Genomic DNA, 12,706 nt, shown 5'->3' with positions numbered 1-12,706 from the left:
CACATCCACAAGCAGGACCATCTGCTACAGCACCATCCGCCCTACAGGATGATCAGAGCAACATCAGCAGCAGCCCAACTGCCCAGCTACAGGGCTCCCCACAGCCTGCTGGACCATCCCGGCGAGGTAGAAGAAGGCGCCAGATCCCTGACCAAGATAGCTGTACAAATGTTGACACAGGGGTACTCAACTATCTTGCTAGAGTGAATAATGATAATGGGGAGGAGGCGTACTCACGCAGCCTGTCCCGTTATCTTCTGTCACTTCCCCGTGAGGTGAGGCTACGTATTCCAGAATGTTTTCAGATCCTGCTTGATGCAAGCACACCCCCCAATACCCCATATGAGTTATTTGAATTTCTAGAGAGGTGGCAGCTTTCCCCAAGGAATCTGATGCGCCTTAGACCACACACACACATGCTTGCTCAATCAGGCTCTGAAGATCCTCCAACACGTGGGCCTACACCTCACCCCCTTCCTCTCCCTACCCATCCTTGCCCACAGCAACCACATATGTCTGCCGCTATCCAACCTCACCAATATGGCCACTTGTTCCCACCCAGTGTTCGAGGCTGGTCCCAACCTGGTTGGGGATGACATGGCTATTTTGGGGGTATGAGCCACAGGCCTACCAGCCCCAAGAGGAGGCCCCTCTCCAGTATCAGTCTACCCAGTACCCACCACAATCACAGGAGGCAGTACAGTACCAACATCATGGGCAACAGTATGCCCCCACACAGGGCAATAGACATGTTGGGCAAAATAGCCAGCAGCAAACACAGGCTGGTCTTCCGCCTTCTCATCCCCCGACCTACCACCATTTGTAATGTTGGAATATTGTTTTTGCAATTATTTTTTTTTTATTTTTTTTGGTTCTGCAAATGTGTTATTTGTAACTTCTGTAATCTGCAAAGAGGCCACTTTGTGCCATTGCCACATTTACCATATGGCAATAATATGGTTTGAAAACCAAAAAAAAAGGCAAAAGTAAAAATTTGCCAACACAATTTTACGTCTCTGTCTCAATTATGCAAAAAGTTCACAACATACTAACATACGCTTACCAAGGCAATTACAAAGTGAGAAAACAAAGGGGCTGAAATATATATATTTACACAGACAAAAAGCAAAAGTTTATATCATAGACACAGCATGCTCTTGCCAAGAAGTTTCCCCTCAGGTGACATAAAATAATTTGTGAAAATATCACGCACTTTGAGACCAGAGAGCAGTCTACGTTGAGGGTTGTCATGTGGTCTCGCCCTACGCACATTGTCCGGCCCATGCACAACACCAGCAGAGAATGAACAATCATGTATCCTGGTGAAGTTATGAAGAACGACACATGCTTTTATAACTTCATTCACATTTTGTTCACTCAGCTGAATGGCAGACTGGAGTACCCACCATTTGGCACAAAGAACACTCCACCAGTCGCCGAGCACGTGATAGGCGCAAGTTAAATATTCTGCACCGGTGGTCCAGGTTGCGCCGGGGATATGGCCTCATGACATTGCGCGTTAACTGAAACGCCTCATCTGCCACAAGGATATAAGGGACTGATTCTTGATTCGAGCCTGGTAGCTGGTGTGGTGGGGGTAGATCCAACTGGTTGGTGCGTAGCTGCTGACCCATAATGGAAGTATTGAAGACTCTTAAGTCTCCCATCCTTCCATAGGCCCCAATGTCGACAATTATAAACTTGTATTGAGGGAAGGCCAAAGACAACAATACAACAGAAAAGTATTGCATATAATTGAAGAATTGAGAGCCAGAGTTCAGCGGCTTACGCACCCGGATATGTTTCCCATCAAGAGCCCTAATACAATTTGGAAACTGGCATTCCTCCTCAAAGTCCCATGAGATCCTCAACCAGTCTTCCATCCTGGGCTTGGGCATGACGAGTTGATGTAGTCTTGACCAGATTTCACTACATGTCGACCTGGCTATGCCAGAAATGGTAGATCTTCCAATGAGAAATTCATGGTGGAGGGCGGCATAAGACAGGCCAGTGGACAGGAAGCTGGAGAACAACAGAAATGTAACATTTAGAATCCAAAAATGAGAAAAACAACAGCTACATACATGCCAAACATTTTCTTTTTTCATATCTACTAACACACATATTTTTTCAAGCATAATGACTACATGATATTCAGTACATATTACACGTAACATTCTGGTCTATAAGTTTCAATATATCTGGACTAAGATGAGGACAAAAAAATGAGCACAAATAAGAAAATACACATACTTTGGGCAACACATCATGAACATACAGTGGGGAAAAAAAGTATTTAGTCAGTCAGCAATAGTGCAAGTTCCACCACTTAAAAAGATGAGAGGCGTCTGTAATTTACATCATAGGTAGACCTCAACTATGGGAGACAAACTGAGAAAAAAAAATCCAGAAAATCACATTGTCTGTTTTTTTTTTCATTTTATTTGCATATTATGGTGGAAAATAAGTATTTGGTCAGAAACAAAATTTCATCTCAATACTTTGTGATATATCCTTTGTTGGCAATGACAGAGGTCAAATGTTTTCTGTAAGTCTTCACAAGGTTGCCACACACTGTTGTTGGTATGTTGGCCCATTCCTCCATGCAGATCTCCTCTAGAGCAGTGATGTTTTTGGCTTTTCGCTTGGCAACACGGACTTTCAACTCCCTCCAAAGGTTTTCTATAGGGTTGAGATCTGGAGACTGGCTAGGCCACTCCAGGACCTTGAAATGCTTCTTACGAAGCCACTCCTTCATTGCCCTGGCGGTGTGCTTTGGATCATTGTCATGTTGAAAGACCCAGCCACGTTTCATCTTCAATGCCCTTGCTGATGGAAGGAGGTTTGCACTCAAAATCTCACGATACATGGCCCCATTCATTCTTTCATGTACCCGGATCAGTCGTCCTGGCCCCTTTGCAGAGAAACAGCCCCAAAGCATGATGTTTCCACCACCATGCTTTACAGTAGGTATGGTGTTTGATGGATGCAACTCAGTATTCTTTTTCCTCCAAACACGACAAGTTGTGTTTCTACCAAACAGTTCCAGTTTGGTTTCATCAGACCATAGGACATTCTCCCAAAACTCCTCTGGATCATCCAAATGCTCTCTAGCAAACTTCAGACGGGCCCGGACATGTACAGGCTTAAGCAGTGGGACACGTCTGGCACTGCAGGATCTGAGTCTATGGTGGCGTAGTGTGTTACTTATGGTAGGCCTTGTTACATTGGTCCCAGCTCTCTGCAGTTCATTCACTAGGTCCCCCCACGTGGTTCTGGGGTTTTTGCACACCGTTCTTGTGATCATTCTGACCCCACGGGGTGGGATTTTGCGTGGAGCACCAGATCGAGGGAGATTATCAGTGGTCTTGTATGTCTTCCATTTTCTAATTATTGCTCCCACAGTTGATTTCTTCACTCCAAGCTGGTTGGCTATTGCAGATTCAGTCTTCCCAGCCTGGTGCAGGGCTACAATTTTGTTTCTGGTGTCCTTTGACAGCTCTTTGGTCTTCACCATAGTGGAGTTTGGAGTCAGACTGAGGGTGTGCACAGGTGTCTTTTTATACTGATAACAAGTTTAAACAGGTGCCATTACTACAGGTAATGAGTGGAGGAAAGAGGAGACTCTTAAAGAAGAAGTTACAGGTCTGTGAGAGCCAGAAATCTTGATTGCTTGTTTCTGACCAAATACTTATTTTCCACCATAATATGCAAATAAAATGAAAAAAAAAACAGACAATGTGATTTTCTGGATTTTTTTTTCTCAGTTTGTCTCCCATAGTTGAGGTCTACCTATGATGTAAATTACAGACGCCTCTCATCTTTTTAAGTGGTGGAACTTGCACTATTGCTGACTGACTAAATACTTTTTTTCCCCACTGTAGAGAATGTGGTTGTGTAGTACATACCGTAATGTGAGTAGAAGTCGCTCCTCTGCAGATATAGCATTGATATAGCATTGCGCATCCTTGTGTCCTGAAAGGTTATCCAAGGGCGCATTGTCTCCAAGAGTAGATCAAATGTTGCAAGGCTCATGCGACAGTATTGAAAAAATTTTTCCGGATGATCCCGCAGAGAAGAATAGAGCCGGTGGAAATGACCTCTTGTGAGTCGTTGCCTCAAAAGTGGATGGACCCACATGCGTCTCCTCCTCCACAGATCCACTTTCACTGGGTATGGGTGACCAAAGAGGCGTGACAAAAACCAGCGGAAGAGAACCTGCTCAGTTGTGTTGAAACTCAGACTGTCTGTCATGTTGGCCATACAACACCAACACAGCTAGTCAAGGCAAGGTCAAAAATGGACAGAATGGAGGCAGCCACCTGTTACAGAGCCAATAAATAGTGTGTAGGCTAATGATTTAAATAGTTTGCAGGCCTCAAAACCGTTAAATGTCCATTTTGCAAGTTGGCAAGAAAATCACGCCATACGGATTCCTTACGGATTACATACGGATACATACATGCGCAAAATACGCTACCACACCTTGATTACGGATTACATACAGAGCACTATTTAGGGGACATTTCTCCGTATTACGCATGTAAACTATGGACCGTATTTTGCATCGGTTATTGTGACCCCAGCCTTAGAGTTAGGACCATCCCAATTGCGGTTGCCGTGATGAGGCGATATGGCTTTTGCTTTTTTTTTATCAAAAAACATGTTAACTAATTACCGTACATTACTTTTATGTACAATGCTATTTATTTATTTACTGTAGGGTATTTTATTATTATGTTTCTGTCTTTGCTTTTTTTTCTGTTTAGTGGCCTGTGTGAACTTGTGCTCACAGGCTGCATGCACACCAGTTTATATGCCAGTTCATACCTTTTTTTTTCTTATTAGAATACTGTTTTCCTTGGGTGGAAAAAAAGGGAGGTCCTGTTACTGTGCAGGTCAGCAATATGTTGCCTTTTTCTGTATCTGGTGTAGTGCATAAATCGGGGAATGTGCTTTAGATGGAATCAGCTATTAAAAACTGTTATTTTCTGTAGAGAATTATCCCAGTTGAAGGAAGTGATGTCAGTCTGCGCCAAAGTTGAACGTCTTCAAACAGAGATGTCACTAGTAAGTCAATGTGTTACCTGTACGCTGACACTATACACTATATACAGAACTCCTATATATAATGTCACTGGTGATAACTGTATTATCTGTACACTACATACAGAGCTTCTGTGTATATTGTCATTGGTGAGTCACATTTGTAAGGATCGGCCATGGTGGTAGTCGTGGCCGAGGACTCGGGGGCAATGGTGTCCAGGCCTCCCCTCACATAGACATGATAGTTTTCTGTCAGCACACCTGCAGCTCCATTCTTCTCAGGCCTTCCTGTAATGCGCTGCACATTCTCCTCAGACGATGTGGAACAAACAGAGTCACAGTCCTATTCAACACTTGAACTATCAACTTTACTGCTTCTGGTACACAGCGCATACATATTCTCTCCAATATCAGCATCATGGCTAGCAATGGACAATTTCTCCTCCTCTGATCCTGTCTTTTCCTCTCTATCACCAAACTCACTTCCGGGACGGACCACGCTCTCCAGTCTTCCAGTGTCATCTCAGCTTACTTCAGTAGGGGACCCTCTTAGCTGTTTCACCCCGGTCTCGAGAATATCCACCCAAGTAGTCAACTGCCACATTCTGAGTGACCCGCCTATACTGCTTAGTCTTCTTCTGGAAACTGAAGTCCCTCTATACTGCACTGTCAGCACTTCTCCTGGTGCTTCTCCCCAATGAAGTCCTGGCCCGAAGCCCAAATACTGTATGACTGGGCTCTTGACTTTAACATTATGGAGCTAACAGCCCTGTCAGGGCACTCCTGCCCAATTCATTCAAATCTCAGCTGTTCCCCAGCTTAACAGCCACTAGCTCCTCCTACTTTAACTATAGACAGGCTGGGTATGCGCTCCACCCCCCTCTAGTGGCCTAACTAGGGTACTATGCTTTCCCTACAACTATAACAGTAGTTATACATAAATCTACACAATATCAGACATTACAGTATCATATTTACATACACCTCATACATACCCCCTGAGGAACAAGCAACGAAACGTGCATTGGGGTGGGGAAACGCTGCCAGCACTATCAGCACTTTCATGGACCTCTATGATCCGGCACAAATATAATTAATTTCATAAGTTTTCAATCCATTTTTGATGCATTTACAACACTGGATAGGTGGTAATCCAATGGGTTCATATATTGGGGCACTTTTACCTTTTAATTTGAATGCTTTTTTTATTACATGATGAGCACTGAATAGGTCCAGCTATACCTTTATAAATTTAGTTGCACCTTATATTATTGTATCTATAGAATATTTTTGCCCCGGTTGTCATCTGTTTTACTCACATTGGCCCATGGTGTGTGCAATTATATATTGTCAATAATTATATTATACTTTTGAGTGTTTTGGCTGCAATTCCCTTGTTATTTGAGGCACCATGTTGTTGGATTTATGCAATAAGTTCATTAATTTTAATAATAATTAATAAAATATATATTTTTAATGAATTTATTTGTTGGAATGGTTCTTAATGTGTATTCTGGATGTATGTGACTTTTTTCCAGTCTACACTGATTGATTTTTTCTGTTTAGTATTGAACCATAATTTTTTGGGATTTTCTAATATTGATATAACTATAACAGTAGTTATACATAAATATACGCAACATGAGACATTACAGTATCATATTTACAGACACCTCCTTGTGCCCCTTACACATTATTACCTGTACACTTACACTATGCACTGTACACTATATACAGAGCTCCTGTGTATAATGTAACCGGTGGTAATATCAGTGTTGTTAGTATTGTGGTTTTTATTAATGATGATCAATATTCGGTGACTATGTCATAATGTGTGGTCCCGTTATGGTGTGGCAGTATTTATCCCTGTATGTGATATTATTTGGTCTGGTCACAGTGTGGGACTATTTCTCCCTCGTATGTGATATTATTTGATTGTTATATGCTGTTAATATGTGGTCTTGTCATGGTGTAGCAGAATTTCTCTCTTGTACAGTATGTGATATTATTCTGTCAATGTGTTGTGGTAATATGTAGTCCAGTCATGGTGTGTCAGTATTTCTCCTTGTATGTGGTATTAGTCTGTCACTATGTGGTGGTAATATGTAGTCTGGTCATGGTGTGACAGTATTTCTCCCTTGTATGTTGTATTATTAGGTCACTATGTGGTGGTGATATATGGTATGATCACAGTGTGGCGGAATTTCTCCCTTGTATATGGTATTATTGGTCTTGGTACAGTGGATTATGTTGTTTGGCAATCAATTATTTTCTCTGATATTAAGTAGAAGAAGATTTTTTATTTTCATTGGTGATTAAATACTTGGAACAAGATGCACTTACTGGGGTTCTCAGTTGAAAATAAATAATCACCTCTCCACAGGATAAGTGATAACTTATTGATTGGAGGGGTCTGACTGCTGGGATCAGCACCAATCAGCAGAATGTGGAGCTTTTTTCCCCATTAGGCCGGCGTCACACTAGAGAGGAATACGGACGAGTGAGAGGAGATAAAATAACGCATTGCCCACGGACCAATGATTCTCTATGGGGTAGCTCCCATCAGCCGTATTTTTCTTTTGTATTTTCTACGGTTTGTGCCAATCACAGCATGCTGCAATTGTCAGCGTATTATGACCGCAGTACGCCAATGCAAGTCTATGGGTGCGCAAAAAAATAGCATTACACACGGACCACCCGTGTGACTTGCTAGAAATGCACAAGACTTTTCCTGGTCACAGGAAATGGGCCAATCCATCATCAGGAAGCTTAGATATGCAACTTAGCTCCAAAAGCGCTCCAGACATACAGGAAGTACGCCTCCACGGAGTACAGCATCATGGAACTCTACCAAAATCTGAATATGGAGCTGCTAATTGATCTTGTGCATGATCGCCCGGAATTATGAGACCAACGGGATGCACATTATGCCGACCGGGCAAGAAAGAAGGCTGCATGGAGGCGCATATGTCGCAAAATGTTCCCTGATTTTGATGATCGGCCACGTGAGGAGCAGCAGCACATAAGTACGTGCACATAAATTGTGGGCCCCCCCACATCCTGTGCTTCTGATATTGGGCTCTTGTGGCTTGCAAATTATTTTTGGACCCACTGTTTGACCCTGAGAGAATGTTACCCTGTCCCCAAGCTCCTCATAATGCCTAGCAAAAACAGTTTAAAGAGTTGCTAATTGCCACATGAGCTACTGTCACCCTGTGCATCTGGCCTGGTTGCACCAATGCTATATGCCACCCTGGGTAGAACTCACACCCTAGTAGGCCATATGACTTTGATACTAGTTCAAAAACTTGTTTTCGGCAAATTGTAAGTTTTCATTCTTTTATGTCACATTGCAGTCAAAGATGTGATGAGACGCTGGCGCAGCATCCGTGACCAGTATCGCCATGAGCGCCAGCAGCGGGCAAGAAGTGGTTCAGGGGCCCACACAAAGTGGAAATATGTTTATTTCGACCGCCTCTCGTTCCTCGCTCCAATTATGGATCTCAGACCGTAAGTATAACAAAAACACCACATGACACAAATGCTTTATAGGGCCCGATCAAAAATTTCCTTTTTCTACATTTTAGATTTAATCACAGAACTCAGTCTAACATCACTGAAAGGGAGACAGGAAACAGCAAAAAGCAGCCGACAGCACAACGGAGGATTGGATGCCAGTTCAAAGGTTCATGGACCCAAATGAACAATAGTCCAAAATAAGGAAGAGGAACAGCATCCGGTCTGGGTGAAAAATTGTATCAAAAATTTATTCTGCCAGTATAAAATACAACGTTTCGGCCATATTGTGGCCTTTTTCAAGTATAACATAACAGTACATATGGTGGCCTTTTATAGTGTGGCACAGCCAATCACCATCTAGGTAACACCCATCACAAAGAATCTATATATAAAATACATATAAATACATCCATCAGTTACATGTATATTCAATAACACAGCTTATCCAATCGTTAACAATGATAATCATAATCATATTAAAGATATTACAAAAACATCTCATATATAAGCATCAATCCCCAAATCAGACCACCAATGGTCGTAATGCATCAGAGGTATCCATAGAAATAACACACCAATCCCTTGCAGTAATACATATCCATATATGAACCGCCAATCCCTAGTCACATAATAGTGGCGCCAACCCCAATGGACCAATCCTGAGTGGACTCACAAATCCCTATATCGGCAGAGTTCCCTCTCCCCATATGACAGCATCAGCTAGAGCCAGGTCACATCAGGAGCACAGCCTGATGATGCGCGCTACAAGGCCACAGCGAGCGCGCCGCCCATCCCCGCCCAGGCCCGGTCACGTGAAGACTCCATCACCGAACACCGCGCATGCGCGGTGCTATGTGAGGAATCAGCCACGCGACCCGCCCACCGGGGAGGACCGCGCACGCGCCGAGGCCCAGAGCGCGCGATCACATACAACACTCCTCCGTAAACCCGCACATGCGCTGGTAGATAAAAGCAAATGTAAAGCCACATTTAAATTAATGAGTCCACACGAATAGACCAAAGATGCTCCCAAAAAAAGACATTTAGAATCAAGAAACCACATCCATGGTAAATTTAATAATATTCCGTACTTCATGAGATTCATAAATGTTGTATATTATATAAGGAGCAAAACTGGGATATTTACAAAAAAGGAAAAAAAGAAAAAAAGAAAAAGAAGAGAAAAGAGGGCACGGGGAATGGCAGGCAAGAAACAACGACAAAATTCAAAAAGGACAACATCCTCTTCATGATTTCAGGACTGTTCAGTCCCCGTGTCCTCCACTCTTTCAAATGTATCACCTATAGACACTAAAAAATAAAAAATATTTAATTAAAAAACCATAATAGCCACATACAGTAAGTAAATATATATCCTAACAAAGAATAATGGCACAAGATAAGGGATTAGGTGACACAAGTATGAAAATTGTAATCCAAGTTCAAACCCCTTGGTTGCAACGTATCAAAAATCGATATCCATCTCAACTCCTTTTTTTTCAGCATCTTAACCCTATCACCCCCACGTCTTAATACAGGAACCCCATCTATCACTCTAAATCGTAACTGATTCACTGAATGTCTGCATTCTAAAAAATGCTTGGGAATCGGCAACTCCACTAGTTTAGTCCTAATCGTACTCTTATGCTTACTAATGTGAGCCTTAATCTCCATAGTAGTTTCTCCTATATACATAAGCCCACATGGGCACAGAATCAGGTAAATCACAAAACTTGACGAACACGTATACCTCTCCTTGATAGAAAACTTTTTTCCAGTTCGAGGGTGATTGAAACTGTCACCTTTTAACATATTACCACAACAGGCACATCCCAAGCATGGAAAATTGCCCATCTTCGGAGGACATATTGTCCTTTGTATGTTAACTTTTGATGAACAAATATCTGACCTTACCAATCTATCTTTAAGATTATGTCCACGTCTATATGAAAGTAATGGCCTATCCACAAATTCTGATATCTGGGGTAGACCCTTCTGTAAGAGGCTCCAATGTTTGTTCAAGATACCTCCAATCCTGCCACTAACTGGACAATATGTTGAGACAAAAGGAACTCGTCTCTTAGGCCCTTTGATTTGCTTACGGTTAGAATCCTCTACCGATATATTTTGAGCCTTAACTTTATAAGAATTAACTCGATCCATCGGGTAACCCCTATTAATAAATTTTGTACACATCTGATCCAATCTTAGGTCCAACTTATCATCCTCTTTAACAATCCTCCGTACACGTAGCATTTGACTCCATGGTAGTGACTCCACCATCCGTCTTGGGTGATTACTATCAAATACCAACAGACTGTTCCTATCTGTCTCTTTTATAAAAAGATCGGTATATAGAAACTCATCTTTTTTATAAACCAACGTATCCAAAAATTGGACCTGATCATTAGAGTAGGTCAGTGTAAACTTCAACTCAGAGAATACATTGTTCAATTCATTTTGAAAATCAAGAAGATCTTCCAGACTACCATCCCAGATACAAAAAATATCGTCGATGTAGCGCCACCAGGCACGGACATGGCACCAGTGGGTGGAATTGTACACATACCGTCTTTCATATAGACGTGGACATAATCTTAAAGATAGATTGGTAAGGTCAGATATTGGTTCATCAAAAGTTAACATACAAAGGACAATATGTCCTCCGAAGATGGGCAATTTTCCATGCTTGGGATGTGCCTGTTGTGGTAATATGTTAAAAGGTGACAGTTTCAATCACCCTCGAACTGGAAAAAAGTTTTCTATCAAGGAGAGGTATACGTGTTCGTCAAGTTTTGTGATTTACCTGATTCTGTGCCCATGTGGGCTTATGTATATAGGAGAAACTACTATGGAGATTAGGGCTCGCATTAGTAAGCATAAGAGTACGATTAGGACTAAACTAGTGGAGTTGCCGATTCCGAAGCATTTTTTAGAATGCAGACATTCAGTGAATCAGTTACGATTTAGAGTGATAGATGGGGTTCCTGTATTAAGACGTGGGGGTGATAGGGTTAAGATGCTGAAAAAAAAGGAGTTGAGATGGATATCGATTCTTGATACGTTGCAACCAAGGGGTTTGAACTTGGATTACAATTTGCATACTTGTGTCACCTAATCCCTTATCTTGTGCCATTATTCTTTGTTAGGATATATATTTACTTATGTGGCTATTATGGTTTTTTAATTAAATATTTTTTATTTTTTAGTGTCTATAGGTGATACATTTGAAAGAGTGGAGGACACGGGGACTGAACAGTCCTGAAATCATGAAGAGGATGTTGTCCTTTTTGAATTTTGTCGTTGTTTCTTGCCTGCCATTCCCCGTGCCCTCTTTTCTCTTCTTTTTCTTTTTTTCTTTTTCTTTTTTTCCTTTTTTGTAAATATCCCAGTTTTGTTCCTTATATAATATACAACATTTATGAATCTCATGAAGTACGGAATATTATTAAATTTACCATGGATGTGGTTTCTTGATTCTAAATGTCTTTTTTTGGGAGCATCTTTGGTCTATTCGTGTGGACTCATTAATTTAAATGTGGCTTTACATTTGCTTTTATCTACCAGCGCATGTGCGGGTTTACGGAGGAGTGTTGTATGTGATCGCGCGCTCTGGGCCTCGGCGCGTGCGCGGTCCTCCCCGGTGGGCGGGTCGCGTGGCTGATTCCTCACATAGCACCGCGCATGCGTGGTGTTCGGTGATGGAGTCTTCACGTGACCGGGCCTGGGCGGGGATGGGCGGCGCGCTCGCTGTGGCCTTGTAGCGCGCATCATCAGGCTGCGCTCCTGATGTGACCTGGCTCTAGCTGATGCTGTCATATGGGGAGAGGGAACTCTGCCGATATAGGGATTTGTGAGTCCACTCAGGATTGGTCCATTGGGGTTGGCGCCACTATTATGTGACTAGGGATTGGCGGTTCATATATGGATATGTATTACTGCAAGGGATTGGTGTGTTATTTCTATGGATACCTCTGATGCATTACGACCATTGGTGGGCTGATTTGGGGATTGATGTTTATATATGAGATGTTTTTGTAATATCTTTAATATGATTATGATTATCATTGTTAACGATTGGATAAGCTGTGTTATTGAATATACATGTAACTGATGGATGTATTTATATGTATTTTATATA

This window comes from Dendrobates tinctorius, unplaced genomic scaffold (assembly GCF_039654945.1).
Source record: "Dendrobates tinctorius isolate UK_male_01 unplaced genomic scaffold, ASM3965494v1 ptg000022l, whole genome shotgun sequence".
NCBI classification, from domain to species: Eukaryota; Metazoa; Chordata; class Amphibia; order Anura; family Dendrobatidae; genus Dendrobates; species Dendrobates tinctorius.
Note: the sequence above shows the minus strand (reverse complement) of the source record.